The sequence below is a fragment of the Anastrepha ludens genome, chromosome X (genome assembly GCF_028408465.1).
Source record: "Anastrepha ludens isolate Willacy chromosome X, idAnaLude1.1, whole genome shotgun sequence".
Lineage (NCBI taxonomy): Eukaryota > Metazoa > Arthropoda > Insecta > Diptera > Tephritidae > Anastrepha > Anastrepha ludens.
In genome coordinates this window covers 67,605,212-67,618,188 of record NC_071503.1, presented here as the reverse complement: position 1 = coordinate 67,618,188, position 12,977 = coordinate 67,605,212, and the positions used below count along the sequence as shown (strand labels likewise).

At 40.7% G+C, this 12,977-nt stretch overlaps 1 long non-coding RNA gene across 1 annotated transcript; it reads right to left on the bottom strand.

Moving 5' to 3' along the window:
- Nucleotides 1-6,696: 6,696 nt before the first annotated feature.
- Nucleotides 6,697-11,095, bottom strand: LOC128869161 (uncharacterized). Its single transcript, XR_008455212.1, has 3 exons — nucleotides 11,014-11,095; nucleotides 8,639-9,010; nucleotides 6,697-8,569 (listed from the first exon to the last, which is right to left on the bottom strand). It is a non-coding gene; the product is annotated as an uncharacterized LOC128869161 (long non-coding RNA).
- Nucleotides 11,096-12,977: the final 1,882 nt, after the last annotated feature.

Genomic DNA, 12,977 nt, shown 5'->3' with positions numbered 1-12,977 from the left:
GTACTGCCGCCGAAGAAGAAATCGGATTCCGGCGAGCTCGAAAAAACAATTGCTACGACGAGGAATGTCATGCTGCCGCAGAAAGAAAGGATGCCGCCTATAGAGCTACGCTGCGATCGGGCGCAACGCGAGCCATGTGGGATCGCTACAGAGAGCTGAAAAAGGAGGAGAGACGTATTATCCGACAGAAGAAACGAGAGGCCGAAAGACGTGAGTGCGAGGAACTTGAGATGCTGGCCAACAGGAACAACGCCCAAAAATTCTATCAGAAAGTTCGGTGGCTTACAGAAGGTTTTAAGACTGGGGCGTCTTCGTGTAAGAACAAAGACGGCGAACTGGTGACTGACATCCAGAGCAATCTTAAATTATGGAGGGAACACTTCTCGAACCTGTTAAACAGTGACAGCTGCGCATGTCACAGAGAATGTGAAGATCCCGATACCACAATCGACGACGACGGAATTGACGTTCCGCTACCCGAACATGACGAGCTGAGAATAGCGATAACGCGGCTAAAGAACAACAAAGCCGCAGGCGCCGACGGACTGCCGGCTGCGCTATTCAAACATAGCGGCGAGGAGCTGGTAAGGTGCATGCATCAGCTCCTATGCAAAATATGGTCGGATGAAAGCATGCCAGCCGATTGGAATTTAAGTGTGCTCCGCCCAATCCATAAGAAGGGAGCGAGCGTATTGTGTGAAAGGCTGAAGCCCACCGTCAACCAACTGATTGGACCTTATCAGTGTGGCTTTAGACCTGGAAAGTCTACCATCGACCAAATATTCACAATACGCCAAATCTTGGAATAGACCCACTAAAGGAGAATCTACACACACCATCTTTTCGTCGACTTCAAAGCTGCATTCGACAGTACGAAGAGGAGTTATCTGTATGCCGCGATGTCTGAATTTGGTATCCCCAAAAAACTAATACGGCTTTGCAAAATGACGTTGCTCAACACCAGCAGCGTCGTCAGAATTGGGAAGGACCTCTCCAAGCCGTTTGATACCAAACGAGGTTTCAGACAAGGTGACAAGGATGATATTGACATCATCGGCCTTAACAACCGCGCTGTTAGTTCTGCCTTCTCCAAACTGGATAAAGAGGCAAAGCGAATGGGTCTGGTGGTGAACGAGGACAAAACGAAGTACCTCCTGTCTTCAAACAAACAGTTGGCGCACTCGCGTATCGGCACCCACGTCACTGTTGACAGTTATAATTTCAAGGTAGTGAAAGACTTCGTTTATTTAGGAACCAGCATTAACACCGATAACAATGTCAGCCTTGAAATCCAACGTAGAATCTCTCGTGCCAACAAGTGCTACTTTGGACTAAGTAGGCAACTGAGCAGTAAAGTCCTCTCTCGACGAACAAAACTAACACTCTACAAGACTCTCATCATGTCCGTCCTAACGTATGGCGCAGAAGCTTGGACGATGACAGCGTCCGATGAAGCGACGTTTGGAGTGTTTCAGAAAAAGATTCTGCGTAAGATTTTTGGACCTTTGCACGTTGGCAACGGCGAATATCGCAGACGATGGAACGATGAGCTGTATGAGCTTTACGACGACATAGACATCGGGCAGCGAATAAAGATCCAGCGGCTACGTTGGCTGGGTTATGTCGTCCGAATGGATACAAACGCTCCGGTTCTGAAAGTATTCGATGCGGTACCAGCTGGTGGTAGTAGAGGAAGAGGAAGGCCTCCTCTGCGTTGGAAAGATCAGGTGGAGAAGGACTTGGCTTCACTTGGTGTGTCCAATTGGCGCCGGTTAGCACGAGAAAGAAACGACTGGCGCGCTTTGTTAAACTCGGCCAAAATCTCGTAAGCGGTTATCGCGCCAATTAAGAAGAAGAACAAGGTTCAATTTCTCACCATTTCTAGATTACTCCTTGTATTTTTTTAATGAATAAACTTAGAGGCTAACACCGCGTGTGACTTATATGTATGATATTATAATTTTTATTCTGTAAATTATTGATTATATGTACATATATGTCTAATCTCAAATGTTACGCTTGTGTATCTGAATTTTTAATAGTACTTTATACATTAGTTTTTTTCATGAAGTATTGTTTAGATGTGGCATGTAAATATTTACTATATTTGATATCAGCAAGAAAAAGCCAAAGACAAGCATATGTGAATATTTTAACTTGTTTTCCACTTTGTGATATTTTAAAAGCATATTTTGGTTTATACTGTTCTTTTGTTATATATTTTTTAAGTTATAAATAATGAAATATTATCTTTTTTATTCCTTATTGTTTTTATTTTGTTTTAACTTACTGTGTTTGTTGTATAGCAACTTTCTTCTTGCTACCCTGACAATGTTTGATAATTTCATTTCTATCTTAACTTTTGAAGTTTTGCTTTTTTATGAATTTTCTACTGATGGTGCTTTATTTTGAGTGTACACATATATACATACATATTCATATATATATAATTGCCGCGTATACCCTTTTTGGGTTTTTGGCCGAGAAAGCTCCTAGTCTCAAGAAACGCTTGCCAAATAGCCTATGACTGGTTATATAGGCCACGACCTTCGAGATATCATCTCTTGAAAGGTTAAGCAGTTCCTTAGTATATTTCTTACTTATTTGCGGCTATAGTAACTCGCCCATGCTCTATTGACGTCTTGGATGATGTTATTCTTAATTATAAATATGCTTCCCCAGTGACGGTATTGATCAGTTTAAAACGAGGCCGGACTTTATTGAGGATAGGGTTTGTAAAATTGGGTGACCCTTCATCATAGCCGGAGACTTCCAAGCCAAGGCTGTCGAGTGGCTATTACGAACAGACGGGGTAGACACATACTGGACATGGGTGGCAGACTGGGGCTTGCAGTGGCAAACACAGGCAACGCCACTACTTTCAGGAGACCGGGATGTGAATACACCACGCCAGATATCACTCTAGTGACTGATAGTCTGGCTGGGTCAATGAAGAGATGGGAAGTTCTGGAGGAATATAAAGGATGTGACCATCAGTATATCACTTTCCGGATCAGTGCGAGAGTGACCCTACCCTAACACCAAAAGCAAATGGCACTCGGAAATGGAACATATCCAAAGTGAACACTGAAGCATTTCTAGCTCACTTGTAAGTGCCATGACGCGGCGCATCGTCCCGTTGGGGCTACGTTCAAGAAGACGACCTGTGTACGGCTGGACAACAGAAGTCGCAAAGCTCAGACACACCTGCTTCCGCAACAGAAAAAGGTACACCAGAGCTAGGCGAAACAGAGAGGCAGAGCTGAAAGCTGTTGATTTCAGACAGTCCCGAAAGGCGCTGAAACAAGCAATCATCGCTAGTAAGAATTGGGAGGAGCTTTGAAAGGATCTAAATAGCAACCCTTGGAGAAACCGCACAGATAGAGACACAAGAAGACGAGCCTCTAGCATGGAATCTGGCTACAAGTATGGTGGACCCAGGCGTGGGTGAATAGAATTGGTCCTTTATGAATCCTGTTCTGGGCCTTCCCGAAGTAATGCAGAAAGTAGTGCCGTTAAGAGTGTCTCCCCTGCAGAGGAGGGATTGTTTTAGTGGCCACACCACTCGACGCAATAGATGACGGTCGCTGTAAATGCGAAGGAATTTTCAACCCTACCTAACCCACAAAAAAAAATTTTTTTCCCTAAAAGATTTAGGACAGGCACGTTTATTAGCACTTCGAACGCTTTGTTTGGGGTAGTCCTTAATGCACCAGAGATGCATAAACAAGCAGTGGACCTTTCTTATGAGTTTAGCATAGCTCGCCTCTTGATGAGATGGCCACCAAACAGGTGTTCCAAATATTGAGATTGGCCTAATTACAGAAGTATAGAGCTAATGGGTAACACGAGGTGTTGACCCCCATTTAATACCGACTACTTTTCTACCAGTGTACTCTTACTCTTTCCAAGGTGGTTAGACTTCGCTCTTAGTCGAACAACCGGACAACTAGCTGTTAAGGTTGTTCATTACTTTAGTTACCCGATTAACCAATATATCCAGCTCCCCACATGTAGCGGGATCTTTGGGGGCTATCTTTGGCAGTAAAGCTCCTATATTATTATTGTAAACTTCCCAGTAGGTTTTCCGTATATATCTAAACTCACTAACTTGAGGAGATTTAAGTTCGATTTCAAATTCAACGATGGTTTGAGAATGGAATTTCGTTTAAAACTCGCCATTTCTCTCAAAAGTTTTTTGAGCATTTGCGTCGCAGGAGACAACCAGATGTTTATTCTTCAGACCTGCCTCTTTCACAAACGCACGAACCTCATCCGGTGCGGCGTCATTTTCATAAGCCATATAGACGAAGGCTAGCCATAAGTCGGTTTTCTCAAGTTTTGCCGCTAGCAAGTCGACGCTGCTAAACTGCGGAATCAAGAAGATATTGATGTTAATTCTTGCTAGGATACAGCTACGAATCTTACATGGGTGATGTACGGCAATAAGTTGTAAGCCCTTCACTTCGGGTCCACAGATTATATTGCCGCATATCCACGGCTCTTGAATAAGGGCTACGTTAAGTCCACCGGCAGCCTAGCGGACAAAAAGGTGAGCGGACGCAAATGTAGAGTAGCGGAGATTAATTTGGATCAGCTTCATGTGAATCTGTCCCTTTCATCTCCACCAAAGTGACATCGACGTCCTCTTCTGAGATCTCGCCACTGGCTCTTCGTTTTGTCCTACCCACCAGGTATGGGTTGACAGATCGCTATTGCAAAACCTAAAAGCCTGCTCAATTTTTTTGGCTTGGACGGATTCTAAAATCGAGTTCGAGATCCGCTTGGAACTTCTTTCTTACTGAGCGCTTCAAGTTTGTGTCCCGGCCAAACCTCTCCCACCTTATTTACGGCCAACCTGTAGAGCGTAGCTGACCGGGTGTTCCTTTAGGACCTGGAGGTAAACTTCGGCGATAACCTTCTCAACCCATCTCCATTTTTACTTAGGAATGACCCCTATCTCTTCTCCCTTGTCAATGACGGCCAATATCTCCCCGCCGCCTTGATAACCTCACTTAACGTTGGGCGCTTATGGCCACCTAGTTTTGATTTTCGGCGGTTATTTCAACAGCTTGTTCTGCAGATCGGTACCTTTTCGGAGTTGCACCCACCGGTTTTCCCAAATCGGACACTACTCCCCTTGCTCGACGAAATAGCCGACGGTCGCTGTGAATGCGAAGAGATTTTGAAGCCTACTTAACCCACCAAAAAAAAATCGTCTTTCTGTGAAAGATTTATTGCAGGTGATTCGGCCTGTTCTTCGGTTATCTAATCGACTGCTGCCTCTCCAAATCTAAATAAGATTCTATTGGCCGCTGTTTTGTCAAAATAGCTCTGTTTCGATGGACGGATAAGTTTATCCAGTCTCCCCTGGCCAACACCAGAAGCCAGCTTAGAGATATCAGGCCTTTGAATGGCAGCGTGCTGATTAAGCCTGGAAGCAGGGGCCGACCCCCGCCCCCTATATGAGGTTGAGGTGAAATGAAGATTGTTCACCCCATTTTTTTTCGCCGGTGCAGCACTTGTGCTGGGGCCAGCCCTCTGTTCGTAGCTGCGGCAGTAGTCAGAGTCACCTCCGATCCCTTTTTGGTCCTACGAGTGTTGGACAAGAAAGGTCCGAGTGTACAGGTAAAGCTAGATAGAACCGAAGGTTGACAGGTATCCGGAGCACTCTGTTCGTGACTAGGCCCTTTTAAATCTGGGTCCCCAGCCAGTCTGAACCTCGTCCAGGGTCGTATTACACCTTGTTCCAACCCATAGCAGAACTTGGTCATCGTTCAAAAAGTCTGCCTAAACCATAGGAATGGAATGCATTCGCGCAATACTGGAATGTATTTGGTCTTGCCATAAATTCTGTGTTAAATTTTACAATGCATACGGCGAGAACAAATTCGGAGAAAAAAGTTCCGTTATTCTTGCATTTGTTCGTATGCATTGTCTATTCATAAATCATACTCAGTTCCGTGGCAAATTTCGCTTGTTAACAATGGAGTGGGGATCTGAGGATAATTGCATTGCATGAGTGTGGTGAAAGTGCAAGTGAGATTTACGAATTGCTTAAAAACTTAAAGTTTCGAGAATGTGTGCTTACCAAACAATCAATCGTTATTCCCAAACGTCTGAAGCGGCAGACAGAAAAGACATGGTCGTCCTCGCGTGGTTCAAGACTAATGATTGAAATGATCTCCACATGAAACCCTTCCGTCGCTCAACTGGTCATTTTTTGACAACGCGCTTGAAGAAAATTAGACTTAACAGATGCAAGCAGCTTCTTCGGTGGCATGCGGTCAACGGCCACGAAAATATTATTTTCATAGGTTTTCAATGTTATAGAAGTTTTAATAAGCGAAACGACAAAAATCTATGATAAAACTTCTAAGGACGCCAAAAATGTTGTTTCAAGAGCTCAGCGCGGTGCATATTGTTTGTATACGCGTTTCATCTTTTCATTTCTACGAAAAAAGGGTTAAGACCGGGACAACAGTGTACGAGGAGGATGTCCTCACAGAAATTTGGAGAGTCTCAAACAATCTTTAGTTCGAACAGCGAAGTCAGTATCTATGGAAAGCGTCTTGTGTAAAATCAAATGGTTACCATTTCGAAAGAAAATTTTAAATTTTTTATTTTTAATACTTAAATGATTAAATAAAACTAACTTCATTAAAAAAAGTATTATAATTTCATATCTATAACGGACTTAACTTGTAACAGAACTTACAGTAGGATTAAGTAATTAAGCGACCACGCTACCATTCACTGATTAGCGATTCGACTAAGCCACCTTGGTGTTGAGTGGTTGAGTGGCGACTGAAAAGGTATGATCCATGGAGTTGTGAGCGATATTGTGGTGGGAAACTTGTGTTGAGCTTAGAATTGTCGAGTAAGATTGCATTTGGCTTAGGTTGATGGGGTTTTGTTGTTTGTATAAGCGTCTTGCTTCAGCATACCTACATTTGTTCTGAGTCTTAATTTTTAATACCTCTTTCTCTTGTAAGTATTTTGGACAGTCTCTGGCAGAGGCGGGGCGAGGCCCAAAACAGTTAGCACACATTGTGCGTTGACATGGCAGTGTGGAATGGGATGGAAAGTTACAAATTTCACACGTGGTATTATTATTGCATCTTTTTATGGTGTGCCCTAGTAGTTGGCATCAGCGGCATCTCATGGGAGTAGGAAAGTATTCCTCAACTCTCACTGAGTACCACGCTATGTCAATAGTGCGGGTAACTTTGTACAAGTTCAACGATAGGACTATTCTGCCTGCAGGAACTTTTACATTATTAATATTTTTAGTAAATTTGAATAAACGCACAACTCCTTGTGAATTTAAAGTCTCCAGATTTTCTTTTTCATCCGTATTTACCAAATTCTTGTCGAAAATTGTTTACAAGTGTTAAGGGGTTCGTGAAGAGTAATAGAGACGGGACATAGACCGCTAAAGTTTTTGCATTTCATAAATTTTGCAGCAACCTTGAGAGATTTTGTTAGAATCAGCAGGCTGCCATCGCGTAGTAAGCTTACTGATAAGTATTCGGTCTTTATTCCATCAATAGCCTTATTTTTAGCAGAACTCTATATTTTGATAAAGAGATGGACACATCGGTAGATTTAATGATAATAAATTTCGGATCATTGCAATTATGATTTTGAGTCACGTCTGATAGTGGTGGAAAAGATGCTTCTTTATTCACCTTTTTAAGTTTTGGCTTCGGGGAAATTAGCATACCATCGGTAAGAATGCTAAATCGATTCCCGAAGGAATCGTGGGGCTTTTACACATATAAGGCACTCAGTGATATTCTTTTAAATATTTTACAAGCCAGGTAATTTGTATAACAATAAGAATGTGAACAAATGGAATTATTAAAAAAGCACGTGGAACTAGCACAAATGCTTGCGGAGTTTACTAAGCATTGATTATCACTTGAAACGCACAACCGTACGGCAAGAGAGTTAGTCGGTGACTGTCAATTAAATTAATTTTAAGACAAATAATTATAAACATTTCAATGGCGTAATTTCTCTGGCAGTCCCGCCGGCATCAGCTGTTCAAAATCCCATAATGTGTGAATGCTGCCAAGTTTTGAAACAGGCTCATGGGCGCGCTCTCTCCCTCTCGCAAAATGAAAGAGTTTCGCATCTTATCATCTATGGTACCTGTCTACGCGGAGGAGTGTCTTATAAAATATATGTTTTACAAAAGCTTAAAAACTATCATAAAACTTGAAATAAATCGTACTAAGTCCACTGACCATAGTTTCCCATATTAAAAAAATATTTTAGCTTAAAAGGAAAATATACGTTTGATAAAGATGTGTTTGATGCGACAAATTAAATCCTGCCCTTTGCATTCTGAAAAACTCACCATGATTTCTATCTTAAATAACTATGAGAAATTATACGTAGCGCCTTCAGCAAACAACAATTTATGAGACCTTTTTACAAATCGTCACATCCCATTAATTCACATTTAATACATTTGCAGCATTTCGTCTCACTCCTAGTAGCAAATGCACTAGAACTTTCGAGTTTCTCTCAGACTTGCAAATGTAAAGCACTGCCCAAAGTACTGAAAGGAGAAATTGGGTACGCCTACGAATTATGATTTATGATGGCAAATATATTTTTGTGGCCTCACCTTTACATTAGTACAAGCCGACTCATCATATCCGTAGCCTTAGCGCTGACTGGCTCCTGTTTTGTAATCCTTAGGCGTCAATGGACTCAACTTTATGGTATTAATGGTGCGGCTAACTAACAAAGCTTACTCAGCTTTGATTCCATTAAAGCACTGGAGTACCACATGCCAAAATTATGCTGCGTATCTGAAAATTTAAACGTTATTTCATGCTACAGAACATAATAAATACCTCCATATATGTACATATAAGTACATATGTACCCAAAGCAACTTTACGCTTTCGAGAGCGGATCACCTTTCTTACAATTTTTTTCTGCTGCCTTTTTTTCTCCATAATTGTGATATTATCGGCCTCATCTAATATTAATGCTGCAATAGTTATTAATATATTGTACAATTTAACAAAATATACATATGTATGATAAAAATTGTGTAAATGAGACGTCTACCTTCATCACATACAATGTTGTACTTTACGATACTACATAATACATCATCATTATACAATGTTATATTTTACGGTAACATTAAAAACAATAGAATATCGGCACATAAAGATACTAATACAAGATATTATTTTATCTTAGCTAGTCTCCGACTATCACTCATAACGAGCGGTTCATTCTTTCGTTTTGTGTGTTTTCTGACTTTTTCGCCATCTGCATAGACCACGTGGCTTTAGATTTGGACATTCTTTTTTCTATCAATTGGTTTCGTTCATTTACATACAGTGCCAATATCTAATTAAACTACACCTTTGGTTAAGTGCTAAAACCATGGCCCCCGGGCCACCGCTAACTGGCGCTAATCGGTTCGCATTTCTAGCCGATAGCACAAGAGTGAAAAACAATAACAAAAAAACATCTCTGAATACCCCTTTCATTAGTTTCCATGAGCTTCCATCTACCAATAAAGCAAATCCTAAATTTATAGTCTTGGAATCTGTTGACAAAAATAAGCCTTTATCTCACTACTCTTGCTTTGCGGTTCATAAATCTATTCGTGCAGTGAGTAAAGAATTCCAAACAGTCTCAGAACTCCGCGATGGTAACATTTTATTATTAGTGAACAACAAAAGCATTGCTGAAAGATTTATCTCCTTAAAAGAACTCCCCGGCATACATATGTCGTGTAAAAGTAAAATATCACGAAAATCTTAACTACAGTAAAGGAACAGTATATGCACCATTCCTAATCAATGTACCAGAGAAAGAAATTGTGAGTGAACTTATCCCCCAACTTAAATACAATGGGCTTTTTAGCCTGAGTGTTTTAGGAGCCACCAAATCTCCTGGTGCTCCTTGGCTCGACCTTTTTATCCCCCAAGGAGTGGTCGCTGTTTATAAATTCCAAAGAAAAGGTAGCAATGAAAAAATATTTCCTACTGGCGTTATATTACTTACATTCGACCTCTTCCATACCCCCGAAAAGATAGACATTGCTTGGCGTAATGTTCGTGTTAGGCAATACATTCCTAACCCCATGCGCTGCAAGAGCTGTCAATTGCTCGGACGTACAGCCAAATTCTGCAAACGTTCACCAGCATGTGAAAATTATAACTTGCCCCCTCACTCGCCCGAAGCATGTAAGCGCACGCAATGTGCAAATTGCTCCTCTGATCACCCTGCTTCCTCCAACAAGTGCGAAAAGTTCATCCAAGCAAAAGAAATTTTAAAAATAAAGGTGACTCAAAAGTGCACTATGCGAGAAGCCATAAAACCACACAAAACAATCACTCCAAATCTCTCTGAAAATTCTCCTTCATCTGCTTCCATTGTTTCTAATCCAAATAATAATATTGAACTAAACAACACTCAACCACAAAATAAGACTATTGTCAGAGAACAATTTGACACTCCAACGCCACAAATGCAGGAGATCTGCATTCCACAATCCAATTCACAGCTTATTAAAAACACTCAATCTTTTATCCAATCTCTCACTTCACATTCGATACCCACCCAATCGCAAGTTCAAAACAACAACCAAGCTATTGATATTAATTTACAACATTCCTTTTTGAACACTAACACCAATATAGAAAATTATCTACATTTACCTTCAAATTACTCTCGTGACTTCTCTCATATCAGCAACCCAGATGAAATGAACACTTACTCTCATATCAACTCTTTACCCCCTGCTGATGACTTCACAATGTTATCAGACAAAGAATAAAAGTGCAAAGCATAAGATGTAAATTAACAATTATTGATCAACTAATTCACAAAGCAAAAACAAGACACTACTTACATATATACCCTACAGATTAACTCTTTGTTGTTTTCGTTCAAACACTCTTTCTATCCATTCTCTCTTTGCCACATTTTGTTTATTTAATCATGACTAAAGTACTACAATGGAATAATTACCATGAATTGCAACTCTTGTTAAATGAATATAATCCGGCAATTATTGCATTACAAGAAACCCATTTACATTATGGGAACTCTCCTACACCACCCAAATCATTTTGTGGATATTATCACAATTTACCCATTAACACTAGTAATAAACAAGGAATATGCGTGTTAACCCTAGAACACACACCCGGGTACAAATGTACCCACTTCAACTTTGAAGTGTTGTAACTTTTGAACCGCTATACCTCTATACCGCTAACTTCGGATCTAGGAAGATTATTTAGTTTTGAGTTCAAATTCAAAATTTGAATCAGATCGGACCATTGGTTCAGGAGCTACAGCCTTCCAAACACATTATATACGTAAACACACACCCGGGATACGTTTGTACCCCAATAGTAAAAATCCTCATAAGAATCAAAAAAAAACATTTTTTTTATTATTTTTTTATTTGAAAAATTAAAAATATTCATTTCACACATTATATTATTGACTTTTATTATAAAAATTATAAAAATGCATCTTATATCTAAGGAAAATCATGGTAAATAGAGCAATTTGTTGATGTGACCGAATGTTCAAGACACATTGGCTTCTTACATTTGGCGCACAGCTTTCTGGTTTTTCTACGGCGTTTTTCCTCTTGTGCGTAACATAAATAGCAAGATCCGTACACAGGTTTTGGCGTGCGCGCTGCGGCAGATGTTGATGCTGCTGTTGACACCATTGATTCCAGCGGTCGGTTGAAATATGCTTCAATAGCAATTTTAGTCGAAAAATTTCGCGTCACTTGACGATTTATGGCTCTGGCTTCAATAATGGGCATACACAATGCTTCAGCCAAGCTGCGCAGGATCTGCTTACGCTTGTTGTTTGTTCTCCAAGGCAACATAGGGTTATTCAAATCGTAGACAATGTAGGCTGCAAGAGCTGTAATTAATGTCCAACATGTTGAAGAACATCGCTAGTGGCCATCGTTTTGTTTGTCTTTGTGTTGGATATTCCGCAAACATTTTTGGGAACACAAGAGCACATTGTCACATTATTTTTGAAGCCAAATGTCGTTGAACCAATTGTCCTGTTTTTGTTCTGCTTCATTTCTTGAGGTTTATGAATTGAGGTTATGATTTGTTTTTGCGCAAAGTTCCAACGATCGTGAGTTTCCAGGTGAGAAGCAGTTCTGCAACTGGCAAGGTCGTAAAAAAATTGTCCATTGTAATGTTTCGGCCACTTCCTTGGTATTTGGCAGACAAATCCTTCACCACTCGTTCGCCTTGGTTCGTTTCCCTACCAGTTTCTGCTTGGCCAGTATATATTTGTCCATGCAGTGGATATGCATTTGTGGCATCGCAAATCCACCAAACCTTGACACCATATTTAGCAGGTTTTGACGGTATGTACTGCGTAAACCGTGTGCGTCCACGGTAAGGAAATAATTGTTCATCAATCGTCAAGCATGAGCTGGGCTTGTAATGTGCAGCAAGATTATTGTTCCTCATCGTCCACAACTCACTGATCGGTGCTGCTTTATCAGTTAGTAAGCGTGTGGCACGAGTGTTTTTATCATCAAATCTTAGGAACCGCAATATCGAACAGAAACGGTTGACTCCCATTGTGGCGCGATATAAAGGATAGTTTTTGACGCTCCATAAATCTCGAACATGTTCTCCATTGCTATGGTTCGCACCAGTCATAATAAGTATGCCAAAAAATGCATACAGCTCTGTTATTGACACAGGCGTCCATGACTTAGGAGTTGTGTTTGGATGCGCATTGTTGTAAGCATTATAAGTTTCTTTTGCTAACTTATTTGTGTGGCGCATAATTATATCAGCCATTTCAACGTTCATGAAACATTTGAATGTTTGCTCTATTGACAACATTTCAGTGCATCTAGCTGGTCCAGAACGTTCTCTTATAATATTTTGTCTGAGTACCTGACGACTTACATTTGGTTCTTTCATCCACTCAGT